This window comes from Callithrix jacchus, chromosome X (genome assembly GCF_049354715.1).
Source record: "Callithrix jacchus isolate 240 chromosome X, calJac240_pri, whole genome shotgun sequence".
NCBI lineage: Eukaryota > Metazoa > Chordata > Mammalia > Primates > Cebidae > Callithrix > Callithrix jacchus.
Window position 1 is genome coordinate 41952436 of NC_133524.1, and position 27362 is coordinate 41979797.

At 39.6% G+C, this 27362-nt stretch overlaps 1 protein-coding gene across 31 annotated transcripts in view; it reads left to right on the top strand.

Moving 5' to 3' along the window:
• USP9X (ubiquitin specific peptidase 9 X-linked) overlaps positions 1-27362 on the top strand; it is a 152533-nt gene that overhangs the window by 10157 nt on the left and 115014 nt on the right. For 12 of the 31 annotated variants that reach the window (XM_054251121.2, XM_078364067.1, XM_078364064.1 and 9 more), the window contains one exon: positions 25228-25291. The exons of 10 other annotated variants lie outside the window; for them this stretch is intronic. The gene's annotated coding sequence lies outside the window, so the exon portion shown is untranslated. Of the gene's footprint in view, positions 1-24703; positions 24764-25227; positions 25292-27362 lie in introns of all 31 variants that reach the window. 9 more of the 31 variants (XM_078364058.1, XM_078364063.1, XM_035288921.3 and 6 more) reach the window with 1 other exon arrangement.

Genomic DNA, 27362 nt, shown 5'->3' on the forward strand with positions numbered 1-27362 from the left:
TGCTGGGATTACAGGCGTGAGCTACTGCGCCTGGCCCTGGCTCATTTCTTGTCTGATGTCAGTGCATGTCATTATCTGAGCCATATCAATGTCAGCTGAGGATTGCTTTGTTATCCTCGTGCATGATGGGAAGGAGAATCATATCAGTGCTACCTTACTATGATTGAATAGAAGTTAGTCATTTAATATAGATTGAGTTGAGTATCACTTATCCAAAATGCTTGGGATCAGAAGTGTTTCCGATTTTGTAACACCCCCCCCCCAAGATTTTGGAATGTTAGGAATACTAGAGTGAAATGCAAAATCCGAATTTTGAGGCCAGACACGGTGGCTCAGCCCCATAATCCTAACACTTGGGAAGCTGAGGTGGGCGGATCACTTGAGATCAGGAGTTTGACACTATCCTGGCCAACATGGTGAGACCTTGTCTGTACTAAAAATACAAAAATTAGCCAGGCGTGGTGGCGTGCGCCTGTAATCTCAGCTACTTAGGAGGCTGAGGCCAGAGAATTGCTTGAAACCGGGAGGTAGAGGTTGCAGGGATCTCGGCTCACTGTAACCTCCACTTCCCGGTTTCAAGCACTCCAGCCTGGGCAACAGAGACTCCGTCTCAAAAAAAAAAAAAAAAAGTTCAGATTTGGGACTTTTCAATACCAGATTTTCAGATAAGGGATGCTCACCTTGTGCCATTTTAGGCACCAGAGGGTATTAAAGATGATTGTCTACTTTCTGAAGTATTGTGAGCCAGACAATTATACAGTGCAATTACAGCTATATTAAATAGATGTGTGAAAAGTGTCGTAGGAGAGATGGAGAAATCATTGTTTGGCATTGGGTGAGGTCTTGAAGGATGTACTGTTTTCATGGCTCTATTAATTAGAGCAGGGACTTCCAGGCAGAGGGAGCAACTTGCTATCAGGCAGGTTTTTTAACCTCGACGCTATTGACAGTTTGGGCCAGATAATTCTTTGTTGTGAGGTGCTGGGTGCTGTCTCTCTCAGTCCTGGCTTCTATCCACAAGATGCCAGTGGTATAGCCCCCACCCCCACCCCATGGCTTGAGACATTGGCAGTTGTGCCCTAGAGGCAAAATTGAGAACCATTATTTGAAATGGAGCAATGAAAGTGTGAAAGTCTAGTGTTTTCAGGGGAAAAACTAGTAGGAGAGTGGAAGGAATACTGGAGACTCTGGGAGGGGAGGGGTTATGGAGATGGGGCTGAGAGGTAGTTTGAGTGAAGCTAAAATCAAAAGGGGTGACCTTGAGTGTCACGTTAGGACATATGCCTTTTACTGTTAAGGTAATGAGATGTACTTTCAAGTTTAAGTGAAAGGAGACATTAGATTTGTGTTTGTTTTTGAAAGATAATTCTGATGGTATTCATGGCAGATGTGTTTGAGAGTTTGGGTCTCAGGAGATTGAGATGGTATTTTAACAGTTCTCCTGAGAGATAATAAATAATGATTAGGGAATGGAATAAAGGAATGAGATCAATGGGGTGCTCCCATGGTATGAGGGAGGTGCTGATAATTTGAGTTTGGCTATTTTGCCATAGAATGGAGTACTGAGCTAAAAAGCAAAACACCTCTATTGTCTTCCCTTTCAACTCTTCCTGCCACCCCCAATTTCCTTTCCTCACTGAGAGCTACTGTCTTTTGAGATGTGTTGAAAGGTCAGAGAGAGAAAGGAATCTGGGTTATAGAATGACTACTCTCCCATGTGATTCCTTAGACAGTGGATTATCAAAGCACAAGTGTTTTTCCCCCCTGCCGCCACCGCCACTGTAAGGGGTTAGACTCTGGTATCCAGAGAGCATTAACTGTAGCCTCTCTCCTTAGTTTGTGTAGATGTTATTTTGCCTTAAAATAGTTTGATATACAGATATAGATGAATAATCTGATTGTTTAAATAATTGTAATAATTTAATTGCTTTCTATTTTGGCAGTTAGCTTTCCTATTTTAAGTGAGAATGTAGTCAGTGGAAGGGTACTGGACTTGGAGTCAGGCTGTGTTTTAATTTTATTTTGTATATTGTTTGAGACAGAGTCTCTCTCTGCTGCTCAGGCTGGAGTGCAGTGGTGCGATCTTGGCTCACTGCAGCGTTTCCCTCCCGGTTCAAGTGATTCTCCTGCGTAGCTGGAATTACAGGCATGCGCCACCACCACTGGCTAATTTTTGTATATTTTGTAGAGACCAGGTTTCCTCATGTTGGCCAGGCTGGTCTCGAACTCCTAACCTCAGGTGATGAGCCCGCCTTTGCCTCACAAAGTACTCGAACTGCGGGTGTGAGCCATTTCTCGAGCCATTGTGCCTGACCAAGAGCTGTGTTTTAGTTCCAGTTCCTCCACGCCCTGTGTTAAATCATTTAGCTAACCTCTTGGGTCATTAATGACTCTGTAAAACCAAGATGTTGGACAAGAGTTGAGTTAAACTACTACTTTTTTAGTTCTTAAATTTTATCTTTATTCCTAGGGATGTGGAAAAATCTGTAGTCTAGAGAAGAGAAATTGTTAAGTAAAGGAAAATAGAAAAGGTAAAACACGTTAATGGGTTTAGGAGTTGATTATATTCCTCCACTTGTCAATCCAACAACTTGAATGTCTCCTCCCCCTTGTTTCTCCTGTGTATGGTCTGAAGGACTTTATTTTATTTAGAATCCTGTGGGTTAATTGTGCTTGGCCCAGAGTTTGTACTGTGAATTTAGGGACCGTAGACTTTGTAGCCAGGGTGTAATTTCTTTGTTGGCAGAGCAGTTTAAAGTTTTGCTAAGTTTTCATCTGCAGTCTAGCTTAAGCTTTAAGAACATAACTGCTGCTAAAAAGTGATATAGCCGGCTAGGGGAAATAATATTTAGGGGGAAATTATTTTCTCCTAATTGAAGATGAAAATACACAGATAAATACAGTAGCAGTGATTTTTATCTGGCACAGATGATTTCAGAGAAAATGTTGATACCTCATTTCTTATTACTGTAAGAGAACTAGCAAAAGAAGCTTATTTTTATTATATTTCTTAGCCAAGTCATTCTCAGACTTGTTGGTCTCAGGATGCTTTTATACTCTTAAATTGCTGAGGATCCCAAAGAGCTTTTGTTTATGTGGGGTTACAGCCATTGATTATTTGAGGAATGAAAACAGACATTTAATAAAGTTATGTATGCTTTTAAAAGTAACAAAACATACTGCATGTCAATGTAGATAATATATTTTTGAAAAATAACTTTTCTAGAACAAAAATTAGAAGAGAGGCATTGTTTTACATGTACATATCTCATCTGGCTTAATATAACATAACTGGATTCTCTGCCTCCTTCTGCCTTGAATCTATTGTGATGTAATACATTATGTAGCCTCTGGAAGAACTCCATAGTACACTTTAGAAAGAATGACAGTGAAAGTGGCAAGTAAAGTTTTATGGAAACAAGTTTGACCTCTCTGACCTCTTGAAAGGGTCTCGAGGACCTCAGGGATCTTTGAGAACCAGTGTCTTGGACCACCAAGAGAAGTTGGATGTTGTCTTTTGAGTGGCTTATCTACTGTAAATTTTACTTTAACTGAGATAACTTACAGTAAAATGCACAAATATTAGATTGTACAGCTTGATAAATTTTAGAAAAATGTGTGCATCTGTGTGATCACTCAGATCAAGATATAGAGTATTTCCAGCACCCCGGAAGGTTCCCTTATGTGTCTACCTCCTCCCCGTAAAACCCCAAATACGGCCGGGCGCGGTGGCTCAAGCCTGTAATCCCAGCACTTTGGGAGGCCGAGGCGGGTGGATCACGAGGTCAAGATATCGAGACCATCCTGGTCAACATGATGAAACCCCGTCTCTACTAAAGATACAAAAAATTAGCTGGGCATGGTGGTGCGTGCCTGTAATCCCAGCTACTCAGGAGGCTGAGGCAGGAGAATTGCCTGAACCCAGGAGGCGGAGGTTGCGGTGAGCCGAGATCGCGCCATTGCACTCCAGCCTGGGTAACAAGAGTGAAACTCCGTCTCAAAAAAAAAAAAAAAAACCCAAATACTCTGACCTCTGTCTTTTATTTATTTATTTAGTTTTTGAAATGGTGTCTCGCTCTGTTGCCCAAGCTGGAGCTCAGTAGTGTGATGTTGGCGCACTGCAACCTCTGCCTCCCGGGTTCAAGTAATTCAGCCTCCCGAGTATTTGGGATTATAGGTGCCTGCCACCATGCCCGGCACCATGCACTGCTTTTTGTTTGCTATTTATTTGGCCTGCAGCTCAAATGTTACCTCTTCTGAGAAGCCTTTAATAGATAGTCTCTACCTTCTTCTAATTTACTTTTTTTCCAAGCTTTGTATTAAGGAAAAATCAAACATACACAGATGTAGATAAACTTCCATATGCCCATCAACCAGCTTCAACTCATGGCTAGTCTCTTTTTTTTTTACCTATCCCTTCCATTTTGAAGCAAAACCCGGATAGCATTTCATCTTACATATTTCAGTATATCCCTGTCTAATTTAGATGTTTTTTTCCTGGTGCTCACATTGTGCTACTCTGTTGTAAATTATAAGTTTTCAGTTTAGTTCTTACGTATTCTCTTATTCTACTTTGTAAACTTTTTGCTGGTAACAGTCACTAACACTTAGCACCTATGTGTGAGGATCTATGAAATTGCTTCACCTGCATAAATTCTTTATTTTCTTACAACAGTCCTAAAAGGTAGATATTACTGTCTCTGTTGTGTGTGTATATATATATATATATGGAAACCAAGACACGGAGGTTGAATAACTTGTCTAGCTTGTATACCTAGTTAAGTAGTAGAACAGGAATTCAAACTAAGGCAGTCTATCTTCATCCTTTAGTGTTAACCAGTACATTACATAATGTCTGTGTAAATGAGCTCTTTACTGCATATAAGCTATTTCAGTCGTCTTTTTTCTTAATTAGCATTTTTTCCTTATTATTATTATTATTTTTGCCTCCTGGCTTGTATTTGCCAATGACACACAGGTATTATTTGCTCTTTTATAAAATCTAGCTAAAAGGATCCTTAGCATCCAAGTCTCTTACTTTTTAATTTTTAATTTTTTTATTATTATTTTGGAGACGGAGTCTCGTTCTGTCACCCAGGCTGGAGTACAGTGGCATGATCTTGGCTCACTGCAACCTCCAACTCCCAGGTTCAAGTGATACTCCTGCCTCAGCCTCCCAAGTAGCTGGGATTATAGGCATGCCACCATACCAGGCTAGTTTTTGTAATTTTAGTACAGGCGTGGTTTCATCATGTTGGCCAGGCTGGTATTGAACTCCTGACCTCTGGTGCCTGCCTCGGCCTCCCAAAGTGCTGGGATTACAGGTGTGAGCCACCTCGCCTGGCCTTTAAATTTATTTATTTATTTATTTTTTGAGACGGAGTTTCACTCTTGTCACCAGGCTGCAGTGCAGTGGCGTGATCTCGGTTTACCGCAACCTCTGCCTCCTGGTTTCAAGTGATTCTCCTGCTTCAGCCTCCCGTGCCCACCACCATGCCCAGATAATTTTTGTATTTTTAGTAGAGTCAGAGTTTCACCATGTTGGCCAGGCTGGTCTTGAACTCCTGACCTCAGGTGATCCACCACACCCAGCCAACTCTCCTGTTTTAAAGATGAGCATCCCTTGCTTTTAGCTGTTCTGCTTCTAATTTTATATGTGATATTCTGTCAAAAAATTGCTGACCTCTGGTCTCTTTGTTTAATAATAGTGTCTCTGTAATATAATGATAGGGAGAAGGTACCACATATTGAATTTAAATATTTTTGGTTTTTGTATACTATATTTTAAATTTCTGATGTTTTCATTTTTGCTTTAACATTGTATTTGAAAATTTCATTTGCAGTAATTTGGTATAGCTTTCACTTTAGATTTTTCTGGTTTGATTTGAGTGTTAGCCCTCATGGTGTTATTTTGTGTGTTTGAACCTTTAGGATTAATTAAGTGTGCAAAGACATAAAGACCTTAGAGGTTATTTCCCAGATCTATCTTAATTGGAATTTGTGTGTATAAAACTATTATGGAAAGAACCTGAATGTCCATTGTCCATCAAGTGATGACTACATAAATAAAATGTATAATGGAATATTGTCTGCCAGTGAAAGGGAATGAAGTACTGATACATGCTATAGCTTGGATGAACTTTGAAAACATTACACTTAAGTGAAAGAAACCAGTCACAAAAGACCTCATATTGCATGATACCATATATATGAAATGTCCAGAATGGGCCAATTCAGAGTCAGAAAATAGATTAGCATAGGGCTGAGGGAGGTTGGAGGGAAGGGAGTATTGTTGTTAGGAAAGTTTCTTTTAGAGGTGATGAAAAATAATATGAGATTGATTTTGGTGATAATTGTACAACTCTGAATATACTGAAAACCTTTGACTTGTACACTTGAAATGGATGATTTATATGGTATGTGAATTAGATCTCAAGGCTATTATTTAAAAAAACTGAAAAATAATTTATAATGATCTCATTGATAAAAAGGAATTTGAAATACTTTGGTTTACTTTTTCAGATTCTTGACATTTATGACTTAACCAATCTAGTTTTGGAAGATACAGGCAAAAAGAGCACCCATTGGTGGCACATGAAAAATGTTATGAGGCTGGGCGCAGTGGTTCATGCCTGCAATCCCAGCACTTTGGGAGGCTGAGGCGGGCAGATCACTTGAGGTCAGGAGTTCAAGACCAGTCTGGCTAACATAGTGAAAACAGGTCTCTACTAAAAATACAAAAGATTAATTAGCTGGGTATGGTGGCACACACCCTGTAATCCCAGCAGCTGAGGTACGAGAATTGTTGGAGCCTGGCAGGTGGAGGTTGCAGTGACTTGAGATTGTGCTATGGGCTCCTGTAATCCCAGCTACTAGGGAGTCCGGGTGACAGCGAGACTCTGTCTCAAAAAAAAAAAAAAAAGTTAATTATTAATACTGCCTTGTCTAAAATCTCAAATAAATGAGATCTTTGTTTTTAGTGTGTTGGGTCATCATTTCATGGTAGGACTAGTAACTTAGAAAAGTTAGATAACTTTGACAAAATTGGTAAAAAGCTGTTAACAGATAACTTTATTTATTTTTTTAGACAGTCTTGCGCTCTCACCCAGCCTGGAGTGCAGTGGCACGATCTTGGCTCACTGCAACCTCCGCCCCAGCGGTCTCCCTGCCTCGGACTCCCTAGTAGCTGGGATTACAGGAGCCCACCACCACGCCCAGCTAATTCTTGTATTTTTTAGTAGAGCCTGCTTCGGCCTCCCAGAGTGCTGGGATTAAGGGCTTAAGTCACTACACCCGGTCTAACTTTGAGTTCATCTTAACCTGTTCTTTCAACAGAGTAGATTGACAATTAGGCATACCTTTTATAACATCTGATGTGACTTACGTCTAACATTAAGTCAACATTGCTCACCTGTTGGCTGATTAGGGACTGGAATTTATTGGAACTTTACAGACTTTGTAATGATTTTAAAAAGAAGTATGTAAGCAAAAGAATATTTATTTTCTTGAAAAGAGCCTGGGGTATGTTCACCATAAGTCTTAGTATTTTGAAGACTTACAATGTAGCAGATGGTGAGTATTAACTTTTTGTTTCAGGAAGTGAAACTGTAACCAGTAGATATTAATGGCGAGATAAACTTGATTTTTGACTCAATAGAAGAAAGAAAAAGACCTTTCTGCTAACAGCAGTGGGCTTCACACTGCTGTAAAATAAAATGTCCAAAGGGAGATTAGATGTAATTTACTACATTTGGAGCAGTTAATTTCCAAATCTTAATATTCTTTGAGCTCTCCTCCCCCATTCCCTGCAAGGTTTTAGCCTTGTAAGTATCTCTTTGGTGCCCTTTTTGTGTTCAAGTTAAAACAAAAGTGTTTTATTTATAAAATATTTTTTAAAATTTTTATGATACTCTTCAACATTAAGAACTGTTACATCATTTAAGTACTAATGTTAGCTTTGTGTTTTTTATTGCCTTCCTCAGTTGTACTATTAGATTTGTGGGATAATGAGAACAGAGGCAGACCTAACACATGAATAATGTGTTGGTGCCAAGGGCAAATGATGTCACAGGACACTGTGTATAGAGTAGTGTAATCATTAAAGTAGAAGTAGGAACATACGATGATGGTGATAAAGCCATGCAAAACTCAAAAGGAACCCATCCCTTAGCATTCAGTAATACACTGCCATCTGTCACATTATATTAATAGTATTACTTGTATTTTGTTTATAAATTTATTTTGGTTTCAGTTATAAGAGCAGTAAACATAAGGAATTTAATCTAATTTCATGTCTGCATTTATTTAAGAAACATTAAGTAGAAAGTGATTAAATTAGTTTTTGAAAATTCTGTTAAGGTAGAACCAGAATTTGCAAGCTTGAGCCAGCTTAGTATTATTGCTAGAAACCTGGCATTTGGCATTAAATGACTGGAACTGGGACTGCAATTCTGTATTTACTAGGTTATTTCTCTGTTTATGAAATGGGAAAGACACTTAACATTTCTACCTAAAAGGGTCATTCATTTGTTCATTCTTTAACTCAACAGATAATTAGTAAGTTGTATAGCACCACTTAATTTTATAATCTTGTTACTAGTTTAATTTTCCCTACTGTCATATTTTCTTTAGAGCCAACACAAAATCTGATAGGAATATTATGCTATGAATTGTCTTCTAGAGAGTAAGTTACCACCTTCTCTCCCCCTTTTTTGAGACAGGTTCTCGCTCTGTCACCCAGGCTGGAGTGCAATGGCACGATCACGGCTCATTATACCTTTGAACTCCCTGGCTTAAGCCATCCTCCTGCCTCAGCACCCCCAGTAGTTGGGACTACAGGTGCATGCCACCATGCCCAGCTAATTTTTGTATTTTTTGTAGGGGAGGATTTTGCCATATTGCCCAGGCTGGTGTGCTGGGCAACTCCTGGGCTCAAGTGATCGGCCCACCTCGGCCTCCCAAAGTGTTGCGATTACAGGTGTGAGCCACTTCACATGGCCTATACCTTTAACTTGAAATTTACTTCTAAAAATAAGACAAAATAATTTTAAAATATGGTAGGATTCTGTGTTAGTGCAATGAAATAACAGCTATATCAGTAAAACTGTTGAGGCTGTTCATTTATTTAAAAATCAACTTAAGCAACTTCGATATGTATACCAGAAGCAGAAAATTCTGGTAATTTATGGTTTGGAGAATAATTTTTCTCTGGGCTGGTCGAGAGATTATATTCATAGGGACCCTCTGAAGGTTCAAAAATAAGAATTGTCAAGAGGGGGTAATCAGCATTTCAAGAGAAATAATCAGCACTTGTTAAAACACCTACTGTTTATTGGGTCCCTCCATGTGTCTGGTACTTCCCATACATTCTCCTATTAAAGCTTTCCAACAGTTTCTGGAGGTATTAGCCATCTTGAGAGAAAAAAAAAAAAAACGATACTTGGAGTTGAACATCATCTGTTATCGACCTGTCATGCTGCAGTATATGCATTGCTGAAAACCTCATGGTCTGCAAAAATCAGGTACCAAAATGTATAGGGAAAAATGGGATTAAGAGTAAACTGGGTGGGTGTGGTGGATCACTTGAGGTCGGTAGTTCGAGACCAGCCTGACCAACATGGAGAAACTCTGTCTCTACTAAAAATACAAAATTATAGTCGGGCGTGTAATCTCAGCTACTTAGGAGGCTGAGGCAGGAGAATTGCTTGAACTTGGGTGGCAGAGGTTGCAGTTAGCCGATATTGCGCCATTGCCCTCCAGCCTGGGCAACAAGAGCGAAACTCCATTTAAAAAAAAAAAAAACAGAAAAAATCAGTTGGCCATATGCGGTGGCTCACATTGGTAATCCCAGCACTTTGGGAGGCTGAGTTGGGCAGATCACAAGGTCAAGGGTTTGAGACCAGCCTGGCCAATATGGTGAAACCCTGTCTCTGCCCAAAATACAAAAGTTAGCCAGGCACGGTGGTGGGCGCCTATAGTTACAGCTACTTGGGAGGCTGAGGCAGGAGAATAGCTTGAACCCGGGAGGTGGAGGTTGCAGTGAGCTGAGATCGCACCACTGCACTCCAGCTTGGATGACAGAGTGAGACTCTGTCTCAAAAAAAAAAAAAAAAAATCAGTTAAAAAAAAAAGTAAACTGATCATTCCAAAGCTATTTTGCTTTGTAATTAGAGCACTAACAAAACAATAAAAATTCCAGTAAAATAGTACAGTTTAAAAGATCCTAAATTCTTGACAAACTATAGTAAATATAGGACTTGAAAAAGCTAGCTTGATGGAAGGGGCAGGTATAAGGGAGGATTGGGATGTCTCAGGGAGACAAGTCTAAAATGCATAAATATCAGGTGGAACTGTATACATACTTCTGAGACACAGAGCATGTGGCCAGACTAAGCCGAGAAGAATAATGCAGGGGATGGGGATAGTGGTGATGAGCATCTGGTCCAGACCTATAAACCCCAACCCCATGCTGCATTTCAGCTTTTGTTACTTGTGGGTACAAAACAATGTGTTGGGGGAAAAGTGGCAACCACTATTCTATTTTGTCTGTGAATTTGATGAATCTATGTACCTCATAAGTGGAATCAAAATGTTTGTCCTTTTGTGACTGCTTTATTTGAGTTAACATAGTGCCCCTCAAAGTTTATCCTTGTTGTATCATGTCAAAATTCCCTTCCTTTCTAAAGCTGTAATTTTTCATTGTTTGTATATATATTTTATTGACACATTCATCTGTCAAATGGACACTTGCGCTTCCACATTTTGGCTATTGTGACTATTGCTGCTATGAACATGGGTGTACAAATATTCGTTCAAGTCCCCTTGAGTTCTTTTGAGTGTACACCCAGAAGTGGAATTGCTGTATATCATATGTAAATTCTGTGTTTAACTTTTTGAGAAACCACCATACCATTTTCCACAGTGGCTGCACCCTTTTATATTTCTTCCAGCAATGCACAAGAGTTCCAGTTTCTCCCCTTATCCTTGCCATCACTTGTGTTTTCTGCCTTTTTGATTATAGCCATCCTAGTGGGTGTGAAGTGGTATCTTATTGTGGTTTTGGTTCGCAGTTCCCTAATGGCTAATGATGTTGAGTATCTTTTCAGGTGTTTATTGACCATTTGTATGTCTTACACATTCAGATTCTTTGCCCATTTTTCAATCGGTTTGTCTTTTTATTATTGAGTTGTATGAATTCTTTGTATATTCTAGATACAATTCCCTTACCGGATACATTATTTGTAAATGTTTTTCTTGTATTTTTTAGGTTGTCTTTTCACTATTTATAGTGTTCTTTGGATCACAGAAATTTTAAGTTTTTGATAAAAGTCCCATTTATTTTTTGTTGTTGTTGTTGCTCCTGCATTTGTTGTTAAATCTGTTAGAATCCATTGCCAAATCCTAGGTCATTAAGATTTACCCCCATGTTTTATTCTAAGAGTTCTGTAGTTTTTTTTATCTTACATTTAGGTATTTGATGCATTTCAAGTTAATTGATAATGTTACTGGGAAACATTTTGATATGTAATAGGCCCAACAATGAATTATACACATTGTTTTACACAATGCATTTTAAATCAGTTAAGCAAAAGGAGATATATGCATTCATACTGTTTTCTTATAATTGCATAATTGTGTTTTGTCATGCTCCTCAGGTTGTCATACTGGAAGCTGATTTCTGAATTCTTCTTTTTTAAGACAGAGTCTCTCTCTGTCACCCAGGCTGAAATGCAGTGGCATGATCTTGACTCACTGCAACTTCCTTCTTCAGGGTTCAAGCAATTCTCCTGCCTCAGCCTCCTGAGTAGCTGAGATTACAGGTGCCCGCCACCATGCTCGGCTACTTTTGTTTTTAATAGAGATGGGGGTTTCACCATATTGGCCACACTGGTCTTGAACTCCTGACCTCAGTTGAGCCACCACACCTGGCCCTGACTGAATTCATTTTTTTGAAAGAAGTTTGGTTGATAATTTCCCCCGTTGCCCAGGCTGGCATGCAGTGGCACAATCAGAGCTCACTGCAACCTCTGCTTCCCTGGTTCAGGAGATTCTCCTGCCTCAGCCTCCTGAGTAGCTGCTATTATAGGTACCTGCTGCCAGGCCTGACTACTTTTTTGTATTTTTAGTAGAGATAGGGTTTCACCATGTTGACCAGGCTGGTCTCGAACTTTTGACCTCAGGTGATCCACCTGCCTTGGCCTCCCAAAGTGTTGGGGTTACAGGTGTGAACCACCATGCCTGGCCTGATAGTTTCAATGCTTTGAGAATGCCATCCCACTGCCTTCTGGTCTTAATGTTTTCTGATGAGAAATCAGCTGTTTTTCTTATTGATGATCCTTTGTATGTGGTGATTGATTCCCTTTTTGCTGCATTCAGAATTCTCTTTGCTTTTGGCAGTTGATAATGTTTCTCAGCTGGTTCTTTTTGCATTTATCCTGCTTGGAGTTTGTCGAGGTTCTTAGGTGTGTAGATTAACGGTTTTCATTAAATTTGGAGGTAGTATTTGACTACGATTTCTTCAAATGTCTTTCTGTTCCCTTTTCTCTCTTTCTGGGACTCTCATTATGCATATGTTGGTTTGCTTAATTTGTCACACATTTCTATGAGGCTCTGTTCGTTTTTCTCTGTTAAGATTGCTTAATCTAACAGTCTGTATCTTCAGCTTGGCTGCTGCTTTGTTCTGACAGCTCACTGGCTAAATTTTTCATTTCAGTTATTGTACTTTTCAACAGCAGAATTTCCATTTGGTTCTTTTTGTTAATTTCAATTTATTTTATCTCTATTGTTAGTCTCTGTTTAGACTAAATTGTCGTATTTTACTTCTTTAAGCATGGCTTCCTTTAAAGTTCATTGAACATAAGCACGATTGCTGTTTTTGAGGTCTCTGCTAAGTCTGGACTTTCTCAAAGTCAATTTCTTTTGCCTACTTTTTTCCTGTATGTGGGCCACACATTCTGTTCATGTCTTAACATTTTTTGTTTAAAACTGGATCTTTTATATAATATAGCAACTTTGGATACCCCACACCTCTAGCAGCTTTGTTTTTTGCTTCCTTATTTATCTAGTGACTGGCGAAACTGTTTTAGTGCCCACCCCTAAGCCTGTGATGTTGTTCTTCTGAGGGTGTAGCATTAGTCATGCCTGGGATGATGGTGATTTTAGCAAGGCTTTGTGAGTTTCTGTGCTTTCTGTGTTAAGCTTCTCTCTGTGTTGGTGTTACATGCACATATTACCCTCTACTAATTGCCTACTGATTGCTCTATTGTTTTAAATGATGCCTTGGGACATAAATTGCCCCACAGTTTGATCCAATTAAATTCTCATGCTTTCCATGGGTAATCTTTGAGGGTGTGCCTGAGGTTAGTTCTGACCCCAGGAAGGTGGTTCTTAGCTTGTATTTCCCTGGTTCTCTCTGGTAAGCTGCTAGCTGGATAGTTTAACTTGTTGTTGTTCTGAAACTACAGGCCTTTTGATAGCTGCTTATTGCCATGATTTCTTCTGGTTTTTTTTGTTGTTGTTGTCCAACACACCCTCAGGCAGGATATTACCATATTCTGTTTCAAATAGTTCACTTTTCGACAACTTCAGAACTGTTCTTATGGCCTCCCTTTCCCACTAGGCAAAATCTTTACACCACTGCTTGAGAACTGGGTTGGACAGTGGCTCACTTCTCAGAGTGACATCTCAGCTTCTTGAGCAGCGTGCTGAGTGGGGGAAGCAGCCTTTGGTCTTCTGAGCTTGCCTTTACCTGTCATGGAATTTTGACTCTAAGTGAGGTAGAGTGAGGGCCATTAGGACTACACTTTTCTTGATCTGCTCCACCTGGGGTTGAGTGTCTGCCTTACAAGTAGGGCCTAGTTGGAAAAAAGAGCCCCAGACTTCTCAGCTACTCTTGCCTGCAATAGAGCCTCTGCAACTCAGACTTGTGGGTGATGAGAAATGCTGGCTGCCTTTTCCTCTTGGGGAGATACCATCAACTGGGAGCTGGGAGAGGTGTGTTCTTAGCTGTACTTACCTGGAATGGAGCTATTGTCCTGCTGAGCTGGATCAAATGCCACATACTATTCTGAGAGATGGTAGATTTTCTTGAATAAATTATTTTTTCATTTGCTATATGCCCTTAGGGAAATTTCCAGAGGCTTTAAGTGTTTTCATTAAAAAAAAATTTTTTTCACCAGTTATGATTGTTTCACTGGGGAGAGCATTTACAGAGCCTCTGATGGCACCATTCCAAAAGTTACTTTTTTTTTTTTTTTTAAAAAGATGGGGTTTCACCATGTTGGTCAGGCTGGTCTTGAACTCCTGACCTCAGGTGATCCGCCCGCCTTGGCCTCCAGAGTGCTTAGATTACAGGCATGAGCCACCATGCCCGGCCCCAAAAGTGATTTTTAATTTACAATTACTCAAATTGTATACAGCCACTTAAAAATTTGTATTTGAGAATGCTTTGGGAAAGATGTTTATATGTATGTAAAATTCAGTGCCCTAATCAGGTACATACAACTTGACAGACACTCAGTATGGAGGAGGTTTGAATAAGAGTGTTTCGCCAATTACTGAGCATTTCTAAATGAATAAATTTCTGCTGCCACAAATAATTATGAATTCAGGATGCAGTTCTGTTGCAATGACTTGTAGGAAGTTATCCATAGGAAGTAGCCACGGATGCACACAGTAATTTAGTGACAAAAGTCAGGAGTCTGTAAGGGTGTACGTGTGTAGGTGTGTGTGAATAATGTTGGAAATAAAATATGAGCATTTAGCTCAAGTAACATTTGAATTTAATGAAGATTAATTGGACATTTTTATTTGCATTAACCTGAATTACTGATTGGATTTAAAGTAGCATCACACTCTGGGGGTGGGGAGGGCAGGAAACCTGTGCTTAATATAGTTATCTTGACTGGCTTTGTGTATAATTTGTCATAATGTGTGATGAGAATGATAAGGTCTGTGCAAATGATAATGGCAGTGCTGTGGAGCTAGGAATAGAAAAGCTTTTACCTTTGAGCAAAGGTCACATTTTAAAATAACTTAGGGATGTTTAGGTTTATAGCTGTAGGCTCAACTATTAAAAATAACTTACTGTATTTCAAACTCCTTAACATGAACTCTCCCCATTTAACACTCCCTCTGTCAGAGGGAGAGAGCCCCAACTTCTCAGCCATTCCTGCCTGTTTGAGAATCATTCTCAAACACCCCCACAGAGAAGGGGTCTTACTTTGTTGCCCAGGCTGGCCTCAAACTCGTGGGCTCAAGTAATCCTCCTGCCTAAGCCTCCAGAGTAGCTGGGGCTATAGGTGTACACTACCACACCCAGCCAATTTTTGTAACATTTTTTATTATTCCATATATCTGAGGGCAGGCGCAGTCGCTCATGCCTGTAATCCCAGCACTTTAGGAGGCCAAGGTGGGCAGATCACCTGAGTTCGGGAGTTTGAGACCAGTGTGACCAACATGGAGAAACCCCTCTCTACTAAAAATACAGAATTAGCCGGGCGTGGTGGTACATGCCTGTAATCCCAGCTACTTGGGAGGCTGAGGTAGGAGAATCACTTGAACCCAGGAGGCGGAGGTTGCAGTGAGCCGAGATGGCGCCATTGCACGCCAGCCTGGACAACAAGAGTGAAACTCTGTCTCAAAAAAAAAAAAAGGCATATATCCGAGGAATACAGCTAATCGTGTCTTAGAAAGTTCCTTGGTGTGTACTATAACGGTGACAAAGAATCCTTAACATAGGGAAATCGTGAATTAAGTAAAAAATCCAATTTTGTAAAACGTGTTTCTGCATCAGAAACTATACAGTTTGTCTTGGGAGTGGGGTTATTGTGAGATTAATGGTAGTTTTTTCCCCCTTTTTTATGACATTATTAATGTATGGTGTGATAATTAAAACTGTAAGACACTGGCACTTCCCCCTTTTTTATGACATTATTAATGTATGGTGTGATAATTAAAACTGTAAGACACTGGCACTTGTACTGCCTGAGTTTGAATCCTGGCTCCTGCCACTTTGACAGTCTATTCTCTCTCTGTTTTTTTTTCTCATGAAAGTGAGCTGATAATAGGGTTGTTCTGAAAATTAAGTAACTTGCTTAGAATAGTGCCCGAGAAAAAATAAATAATTAAATGTTAGCTATTGTTGTCACATTTCTTAATGAAGAAAATGTTATTTAAAATTTGAGGCATGTCAACCTGGCTGCAATAGTATTGAAGTTGGGGAATGAGAGACAAAGTTGAAAAAGTAAGTTAAAGGCTAATTATGAATGACCTTGACTGTATACCAGATGGATAGGAGAAGCCATTAAAGGTTTTGGAGACTGAAAGTGTTGAGATTAATTTGGCATTAATAAACCAAACAGATTGGCATGGTAGTATGGACACTAGCCAGGATACTGTTAAAAGCGAGTCTAGGCTAGAGTGGTTTGAGTGGGAGTAGAAAATATAACATTGGACACATTATAAAAGAGGAATGGAGGAGATGGGAAGGGAGAGATTTGACTTTGTTTTTACTGCATTTCCCCATACCCCCATTTTAGTTTTGAGCACCACTATAGACTATTTGTCTCTACCTGCCCCCCCACCGAAATTCATATGTTGAAACCTAACCCCCATGTGATGGTATTAGGAGGTGGGGCCTTTGGGAGGTGATTGAGTGATGAGTGGAACCTTCACAAATGGGATTAGTGCCCTTGTATTAATAAAAGAGACTCCAGGGAGTTCCCTCACTCTTTCTGCCTTGTGAAGATACAAGAGGAAGATTGCTGTACCAGATGCTAAATATGCTTGGCACCTAGATCTTAGATTCCCTAGCCTCCAGAACTGTTGAAGTTAAATGTTATTTGAGCCACTCACTCTTTGGTGTTTTTGTTACAGTATCCTGAAGGGGCTAAGACAAATATCTATTGTTTGCCAATGAATCCTTGGGATTCAGTGGTGAGCAAAGCCTGTATCGCTTCTGCCCTTAAGGAGCTTTTATGTTTTAGTAGGAAGATAAACTGTCACACAGATGCTGTAAGGAAATAGTGTAGCTGGCTCCAAAGAGCCTAGGTTATGAGTACTTGATGAATCCTGAGCCAGGAGAGTTGGGAGCTGGTGAATTAGGATGGGTAAAACTAAGCAGACTGATTTGTTCAGAGGCTCCCAGAGGTGGCATGGGGACCACCCTGTGAAAGAACTACAAGAAGGCAAATTGAACTGGAGTTTGAACGAGCTTTGGGTGGGATTAGTGGTAAGATGAGGCTGGAATTGGGTGTTTGAGGGCCTTGTAGACCATTAAATATTTTGATTTTCATCCTGGTCTTTGAAGATTTTTAAGTAGTGCCATGGCATGTTTTGCATTTCAGTAATACTCATAGTGATTTTTAATGCCAAAAGAATAAAACATAATTGTAGGAATGGATGCAGGCCTGACAGTCACCGTGCTTTCAAGAGAAAGCTCAGTCCCTTTTCCTTAACAGCTCTTGTTTCCTCTTCTCCTCATATGAATTTAAGGAGGACATCAGAAGATTCTATTGAGAACCTTCATAGTATAGTATAGAAGAGCCAAGGGTTTTAGAGTCTTAACAGACATTATTGTGATCTTGCACAAACTCAGTGTACTTAATCTCTCAGCTTCTATTTGTTAAATTGGACTGATGGCTGTATGCGGTGGTATTACGATTAAATGAGATGATACAAATAAAGCACCTATTGTTGTGCCTGATATACAAGTAAGTACTTAGAGCTTTTCTAGAATAACATACAAACTAAGATAGAACTGGAAAGTAGCCACAGAGAACCTTTGAATGGAATGGAACCAACAAGTCCACAAAAGAAAAAAAAAAAAACCCTTAGCATAAATACTGAGACCTGTTTTGCCTTGCCTACAGGGTGGTTATGGACCATAGTTTCTGAATATAATCGATTGTGAGATGTGTGCCACAGTAGTTATAAAGTACTTAAATAGTTAAAATAAATAGTAATGTTTGCAAATGAGATTATCTAAAAATTAAGGTCAAGATTATCCCCTTAATAATTATTTTCACTCACATTTCATGTGCTTTATTTTGAGAGACCAAAAAACCCCTTGAAGTCCAGCATATAACTATTAATATTTGCTATTTTTAGTTTGTGTTCTGCTTTATACAGTTTTTGTGTTTTGGCAATTTCTCTGTGTCCATAGAATTGTGTCAAGCCTGTGATAACCTTATTTTAGTGTCCTTTCTCATGCTGTGGTACAAAAACTACTGCTGTATAGGATACTTCTTTCTTCTAGACAACAATGCATTAAAATTTTGTCTTTAAAAACATAGTGAATCTGTCATAGCAACAGAATCTTTAATTTAAAAATTCAAAAAGATCTAAACTTGGCTTAAAAGTAAGTATTTTCATACTCTAAAATGGATATTTTGAAAGAAAGATTAACTGAAGAGATGCTGCTTACTGGATTGTAATAAACATGAAACAGTTGATTATACGTTCCCATTATAATTTTAAATCAGTATATAGTTGAACAACATGGGTTCAAACTGTGATTCACTTATGCTTCAGATTTTTTTCAATAAGTATATTGGAAAATATTTTGGAGATTTGTGACAATTTGAAAAAAACGTAAGGTTGAGCTGCATAGCTTGAAAATACTGAAAAAATTAAGAGATATGTCATGAATGTGTAAAATATATGCAGAGACTAGTCTATTTACTACCATAAAATGTACATAAATCTATTATAAAATTTAAAGACCACATGTGGTGCCATGTGCAGTTGAGAGAAATATGAACAAATGTAAAGATGAAGTATTAAATCAGAACTGCATAAAATTAACTGTAGTATATTCTCAACTACTGTAATTTCATAACCACCTCCTTCTGCTACTGCCCTGAGCTGCTTGTGAGTATCCCATAAAAACATATGACGCTAATCTCTGCATGAGCAGTTCATCTCTGTAGTAAATGGTTTATCATAGTAAAAAATGATATTTCACGTTCTCATGTATTTTTCATGTTTAGTGCAATACCCATAAACCTTGAATAACATTACGGGACTTGTATCAAGTTCCACTAGTGGTGCTGGCGAATGGGCTCCCAAGAAGCAGAAACGTCATGACGTTTTAAGAAAAAATTAAATTGCTTGATAGGTACCATATATTGAGGTCTGAGGTCTCCAGCTGTGGTTGCCCACCATTTCAGATGATGTAAACTTACTGTATTGATAAATACAGTACAGTATTATAACTATACTTTCTCTGATTTTTTTTTCTTTTTCTTTTTTTTTGAGACAGAGTGCTGCTTTGTCACCTAGGTTGAGTGCAGTGGTGAGATCTCAGCTCACTACAACCTCCACCTCCAGGGTTCAAGCGATTCTCCTGCCTCATCCTCTCGAGTGATTGGGATTACAGGTGCACACCACCACACCTGGCTAATTTTTTTTTTTTTTTTTTGTATTTCTTAGTAGAGACGGGGTTTTGCCATGTTGGCCAGGCTGGTCTCAAACTCTTGACTTCAAGTGACCTGCCTGCCTCAGTCTCCCAAAGTTGCAGGATTTGCAGATGTGAGTCACCATGACCTGCCCAGCCCCTTCTGATTTTCTTTAACCTTTTTTCTTTAATACAGTATTATAATACATGTAACAAAATATGTTAATCGCCTGTTTATGATCAGTAAGGCTTCTTGTCATCAGTATGCTGATAAGTACTGAAGTTTCTGAGGAGTCAAAAGTTATTCATGGGCCAGGCGCGGTGGCTCATGCCTGTAATCCCAGCACTGGGTGGCCAAGGCGGGTGGATCACCTGAGGTCAGGAGTTCAAGACCAGTCTGGCCAACATAGTGAAACCCTGTCTCTACTAAAAATATAAAAATTAGCCGGGTACAGTGGTGTGTGCCTGAAGTTCCAGCCACTCAGGAGGCTGAGGGAGGAGAATTGCTTGAAACCAGGAGGTGGAGGTTGCAGTGAGCCGAGATCACGCCACTGTACTCTAACCTGGGCAATAGAGCCAGACTCCATCTTTAAAAAAAAAAAAAAGTTGGCTGGGCACTGTGGCTCACGCCTATAATCCCAGCATTTTGGGAGGCCGAGACGGGTGGATCATGAGGTCAAGAGATCCGAGACCATCCTGGTCAACATGGTGAAACCCCGTCTCTACTAAAAATACAAAAATTAGTCGGGCATGGTGGCACACGCCTGTAGTCCCAGCTGCTCGGGAGGCTGAGGCAGGAGAATTGCTTGAACCCAGGAGGCGGAGGTTGCGGTGAGCTGAGATCGTGCCATTGCACTCTAGCCTGGGTAACAAGAGTGAAACTCCATCTCAAAAAAAAAAGTTATTCATGGATTTCCGACTGCATGAGGAAATTGTCGCCACTATCAAGGGTCAGCTCTAATTTAACTTCTGTCTTGTTTCCTGTATATGCTAGCATCTTAATTGCAAAATAATTCACAGCTTGCCTGAAACAGTTGTACTTTAAAAAATGATAAAGTAGTGAGGTCTAGTGCCTTCTACTGGTGAAGGCTACGTATAGCTTGTGTTGTACAGTTAGGTCTTGTCTCTGGTGAGTCAAGTATTTTAAAAATGGAAAAACGAGGGTTATAGGTGTCAGTTAAACACAGACATTTGAAAGGAAGAAAAGTAATTCCCTTTGATTTTTGGTACATAACACCAGAATAGGCCAAATTCACAAGTCAAGATACTTCACGTGTATGAGCTTAAGGATAATCTATCAAATCTTTTACTAAGAAACTCAACTCGCTTTGATGTCCAGTAAAGAAAATAATCTGGTAGGGGTTTGGAGTTGCTGTTGCTTGTTTATTGTCTCTATAGTCAGTCTGTAATGTTCCACAGAAGAGATATTTGAAGCACTGTGTACTTCCATATATTCTCCTATGATTAGAACAATATGTGGCACATTGTAGATGCTCAGTACACATTTTTTGAATGACTAAGCTTTGAATTTTTATTTAAACATCTTTTTTTTTTGGTTAAAAATAAAAACTTAGAGAAGAAAATCTTTTAAGTATCCTAGGATCATATATAGAATCAGAGGATTTCAGTGTGCTGTACAAAAGGAGAGTGATTCTGGAACATCGGGCAAATTTGAGCAGAGTTGGGATAATTACTGGGTAAGAAAGGACAATTCTTTGTCCTGACAGGGATTTCTCTGGTATTAAGGCCCTCTGTGAAAGCTGCTGGAGAAGTTCAGTTCTGCAGAGTTTGAAGTAAATGGTTTGCTGTTTATGGAGTGCTAGATTATTTATTACAGTCCTGCCTTTATCTAGGTAAAGGTGATGCTTTCCCATTATGAAAGATGTTAGGATGCTAAGTTTGAATATGAAAAAGTGTTGCGTGTCCTAGAGGCAGTTAAATCACCATTTTGGTTGTATTTCTCGTTGCAGAAAATTCAATATGCATTCTCTTCATATAATTTGGTTTTAATGGAGTAAAGCTTAAAAATGTTATGTGATAAATTTTCACATTGTGATTTGTTGTATTGGAGCATTCATATAGGAAGTGATGTTATTGTGTCAAATATTGAATGATTTGAATAATTACTGAGTTGCTCAGTTGTGTACAGGATGTGCTTTGACTTGATAGAGCTTGTTCTAGCCCTGCTAGGTATGCCTACATCTCTGTGACACAGAGAGCAGGCTCTTGTGGAGTTGTGAGACTGCCACTTGAAATCAAGTAAAGCTGTGTGATTTCTAGCTGTTCCCACTACTTGAATAGGATTTATTAAGAAAAGTAGTGATGTTATTCTTGGATAACTTAGTTTTATCTGTGATAAGTTTTTTTCCCACTCAAACCTTCCCAAATTATATCTGAAAGTAATATTTTCAGATTCATTTCTCAAATATTTAGGAACTCTGCACAGTACATTATAGAAAGAGAAAAGATAATTCATGGTTTTTTTTTTTAGTATTACTGTACTTGTGAGACTCCTTTTACTAAAGTAATTCTCATGGCTGTGTGTGTGTGTGTGTGTGTGTGTGTGTGTGCGCGTGCATGCACGTGTGTGTGCAGTAGCATCTCAATTTCCAGTAGCATCTAGAAAAAGAATGGGAGAAGTTGTTAATGTCTTTTAAGGTAGGCAGAATGTAAGTGACAGAAATGGGAGTTTGAATGAGTTATGTTTGAATTCAGAAATTATTTTAATTCCTCCATGCCTATTTCTTGCTCTTTATCTTGCATCCTAATGTGCTGAGGGAAAGGGATCAAATTCTTATGTGGTAGTAGAGAGATATAGCAGAGTATGCTATGCTGAGACCTGACATACCTGCTCAGCAATATCGGAAATGTAGAAATGAGGACAGCTTGTCGGGTAAAAGAAAACAGAGAAACCAAGAGCTAGAAAGGTGAGACTATATAGGAGATAGGGGTAGCAAGCAACTTGAGGCTTTGCTGATTGAGTGTCCTATCATAAGCAGATGATGGATGATTTAGTTCTGTGGTCTGAGAGAAAGGTGTTTTGTTTGAGAGAGGAATTTCACAGTGCCACTTTCCCTATTTATCTTATTTTGTTTAAAGGGATAATCTCCTTAGTTATCCACGTAATACTTTTGCCTAGAATAATTTACACCGTGACTTTTGCCTGATATTTCTGATTTGTCTACAGATGGAGGGTTACTGAATTCATATAGATGGAATAATACAGTGCATAAAAATATGAGAATATAATTTTGAGGTATTTTAGCTTAAATGATATCCAAATGCTAAAGAACTGCAAGGTAAGGGAACAGTGAGTGCTCTATATATACAATTGTACTGTGGGAAAATACAAAACTTATCATTTGAACCTTTTTCTTTTTTCTTTCTTTTTGAGACGGTGTCTCATTCTGTCGCCCAGGCTGGAGTACAGTGGCACGATCTCAGCTCACTGCAACCTCTGCCTCCCGGGTTCAAGTGATTCTCCCGCCACAGCTTTCTGAGTAGCTGGGATTACAGGTGTACACCACCACACCCAGCTAATTTTTGTATTTTTAATAGAGACAGGTTTTACCATTTTGGTCAGGCTGGTCTCAACTCCTGACCTCAGGTGATCCACCTGCCTCAGCCTTCCAAAGTGCTGGGATTACAGGCGTGAACCACTGTGCTTGGCCCATTTTAACCATTTTTAAGTGTGCAGTTCAGTACATTCACATTGTGGAATGCTTACCATCATCCATTTCCAGAACTTCCTTTTTCCAAACTGAAACGCTGTACCCCTTAAGCAATAACTTTCCATCGCCCCAGCCCCTGGCAACCATCATTCTTTTTGTCTCTACAAGTGTGACTAATCCTGCTACCCATATAAGTGAAATTATGCAATATTGTTCTTTTGTGAGTGACTTATTTCACTTGGCATGGTGTCCTCAAGGTTCATCCATGTTGTAGCACCTGTCAGAATTTCCTTTCTTTTTAAAAAATACTGAATAATGCACTGAATGTATGTACCACATTTTGTTTGTCCTTGGTTCACTTCCTGGAAAGACTTTTAAAAGAGATTCAATACTGGCTTAGTGGACAAGGTGATCTCCCTGGCACCCCACTTGCCCCACACTTGGGAATATATAGTTGCTTATCCCATCACTCTCGGGAGGAGATGATAGGAAGTGGAGGTTGTGTTTGTTTTGGGGAAAAAAACAGACTCCCAGGTGATGCTGGTGAATCCATCTCCTCCTACCCTTTTGTGAATAATCGGATCTGTGTTAAAGATTCCCCAAGATTTGCCTGAATTCTAGACATGTAGAGCCAACTCTCTAGTGGTTTTCACCTCAGTTTCAGTGTTCAGAAATGTACAAACTGCCACTCTCCCCCCTTCTCTTTGAAGAGAAGTGGACAGGAAACCTGGTGTCCAGGATTATATAAACCAAGGAAGCTCAGAGTTTCAGGAAGGTAGAGGTCAGTGGTAGCCAACTGTGTGTAATGAGATTGATTAGGGATGATGACAATTGGAGCTTCATCCCTTGGAGAGGGTATACAATGGGATCATGACCCCAGGCTGAGGGACAAGAAGAAGAAACTGGATCAGATTTGAAGTATACAAAAATAAAGCTGAATTGGTTAGCTGATATTTTGACTGCCAACAAAATAATTTGTCGGTAGACCCAAAGTGGCTAACAAAGTTTTTAAAACTGTCCTCTTCACACTCTTTGTAATTTAGGATGTATAGAATGGATAACAAAAGCCAAAGAGGGACTGCTTAAATCAGTCCTTTTCATTGTCCCCCCGCCCCCACTTTATGTATTTAAAGAGCTTCTGTGTCTTAGACTCACCAGTACTTAATATTAGCAGTCTTAAAACTTACTTTGTTTTGCTTTGCCAGTTTGATCAGTGGAACAAATCTTGGTTTTCTAGTTTGCATTTTCACAATTACTAATGAGGTTGAGAGGCTGGCTAGTGTAGCACATAGGAGCTATGGACTCCCTGGGTTGGAATCCCATTTTGCCACTTAGTACTTACTGATACAGGTAATTTACTTTTGCTCTCTGTGCTTCCCTTTTCTTATTGGTACAGAGGGATGATAATAGTTCCTTCTGTATATATTTGTAAGGATCACAGTGCTACAGACATGTGAAAAGCTCTATTTTAAAATTACATCTTATTTCATGTATTTATTAGTCACTTCTTTTTCTGAGACGTCTATCTTCATATCCTTTGCCTGTTTTTCTGCTGAGGTGTCTTTATTTTGTAATTTGTTGGACGTATATAGTTAAAAATATTTTCTTCTACCCTGTTTGCCCTTTACTTTTTCAGAGAAAAATCTGATTTCTCCTAGGCCTCTGAATTTTTCCTAGAGAAGGACATATCTTAAAAGTAAGTTTTTGTGTGTGTTTTAGTCAAGTTTTTTTTTTGAGACAGGGTCTTGCTGTGCTGCCCAGGCTGCAGTTCAGTGGCCCTATCTCAGCTCACTGCTCCCTCCGCCTCCTAGGTTCAAGTGATTCTCCTGACTCATCCTCCTCAATAGCTGGGACTACATGGGTGAGCCACCATGCCTGGCTAATTTTTCTTTTGTATTTTTAGTAGAGATGAGGTTTCACCATGTTGGCCAGGCTGGTTTTGAACTCCTGACCTCAAGTGATCCACCTGCCTTGGCCTCCCAAACTGCTGAAATTACAGGCATGAGCCACTGCGCCTGGTTTTAAACATATATACCTCTAGCAGTTTCTATACTTGTTTACATTTTCCTCATTAATCTACCTATAATTTGTGTGTATGTGAGAGGGGTGCAGCGGGGGTTGAAGTATACTTCAGCTCTTTTTTTTTTTTGACAATGATAGAGAACTTGAAGAGGAAGAAGTCTTAGAGTCAGATCTGAATTAGAGTCTGCTCTGCATAACTTGGGTAAGTCCCCACTGTCTCTTATTTTTGACTCTGTAAAATGGAGATAATACTCAGTTTCTGTGCTGCAGAGACTGGGTATGAGAATGAAGTGTCAAAGTTTCCAAAGTTTGGAAACTTCCTGCAGTGGCTTGCTAACCTAAGTGTCTGGTGAAAAATACTTGGCTATTAATATTACAGAAGCAAACCAGCCCAGGTATGTTTTATATGCAATGGTGAAAATTTGCTCTTGAATGTCTTAAGCCAGGTTATGATTAGAAAACTTAGAAAGGTTTGTGGGATGTCTCTTTCAATCTCTGAGAGACAATGAGTTAGAACCAATTGGTTAAATTTATCTGGTGTCATTCACTGGGGAAGATTTTTTTTTTTTTTTTTTTTTTTGCAAATTACTGATGCCTAGGCCTGACTCCCAGATACTGTAATTTATTCCATCTGGAGAGGAACCTGGGCATCAGTGTTTTAAATAAAATCACTTCCGGTGATTTTATTGTGCAGCTGAAGAGGGCTACTGATCTAATGAATATAGATTTGAGGATTTGGTAGCATTCTCTTACACTCCTTTGCTGGTCAGGTTGCAAAGAAGAGTTCCTGTTCTTAAACAGTTGTGGACTTTTAGCCCTGTTATGGGTCTAGGAGTGGCTGGAGCCAAAACCTTGCCAAAGTAGGGAGCTGAGATCATCTGATAAATTCAGTTGTATTGGAGTATTATGTAGTTTGAACCCTCTTAAAGAAAATTTTGCCAAAGAGATTTTTGGGGTTTTCAGGGTTTTGTGTCAGTAGGTTTGGTTTCTTCTCTTTGGCTTGCAGATGGCCACTTTTCTGCTGCATCTTTACGTGGTCTTTACTCTGTATGCCCGCACCCCTGATGTTTCTGTCCAAAGTGTTAAAGTTTATGTTAAAAGCACTTGGAAGCTTGCTTAAAAAACCATTTGATAATGTCCTAGTATCAGTTATAAATGTTAGTTGTGTAGCCTTCCTTGAAATGTTTTAAGGAATCATGTTATACTTTCTTAGTCCACATGTTCTTGAAACAGGAGAGTTCCCCGAGCCCCTCATGGTACATGTGACAGGGGTGTGGCTTGTTTATTCCTCTTGTGGGAAGGGGAGCACACAGGTGAGCAGGTGCAGGAGCCAGGGTGAGTGCTTTGGGGTTCTGGCCCCACAGCAGTGTCTAGGGTGTTACAGTGCTCTTTCAGCCCTGCCCAGCTTAAGTGTTAAACAGCTCAGAGAAGAGTCAGTGTGATAGCCTTTTTGGGTTCCCCCATGCAGGGCATCCCAAATTCTTTTCCCATGTCCGGGAAGAATCACATCACAGGGACTTGAAAGATGGTTAATATGGGAATTTTATTGAGTGATGGAGGTGGCACTCAGTGGGATAGAGAGCAGGAGAGGGGATGGAGTGGGAAGATGATCTTCCCCTGGAGTTCAGCTATCACACGGCTGATCTCCAGCCAATCTCCAACGGCCCCCAGTCTGAACTCCTCTCCACCTTTAGACACTTCCTCTCTTCTCTGCTGCGATGCCCTGCCACTCTGCTGCTCTTGGAGCCTAGGGCTTGGGGTTTATATGGGCACAAGATAGGGGTGTGTGGAAGGCCAAAAGGCAACACTTGGGCATGAAAACAGGAATGCCTATTCTCATTTAGGGCTGCAGGTCCAAGCTTGAGGGTGGAGCCCTTGCCAGGGACCCCACCCTCATATGACCTGTTCTTATTATTCTTACAGTATAATGAATGCATCAGCAAATTGAAGACAAATAGTTTTTTGCCATTCCTTATTTAATCAAAATGACAGTTAAGTAAGTACTTTGATATATTGTCTTTAGAGTCAGTTCCAGGAGAAAACTGTAATATTACATATTAAGGCTATATTTGTTTGTTTTCTTGGTATAATGGCCGGTGTACCATTATCAGTTTTAACTTTAGTGTTAATAAAACTAAAGCTTTTTACTTTCTCTTCTCATTTATATAGCCCCTTTTTCCTGACTAGACGCACTGGTGATGCTAAATTTAAACAGTTCTGTAATTCATGTTTTTTTATATCTAAAACCAATTACTTTTTCCCCCCTTCTATTT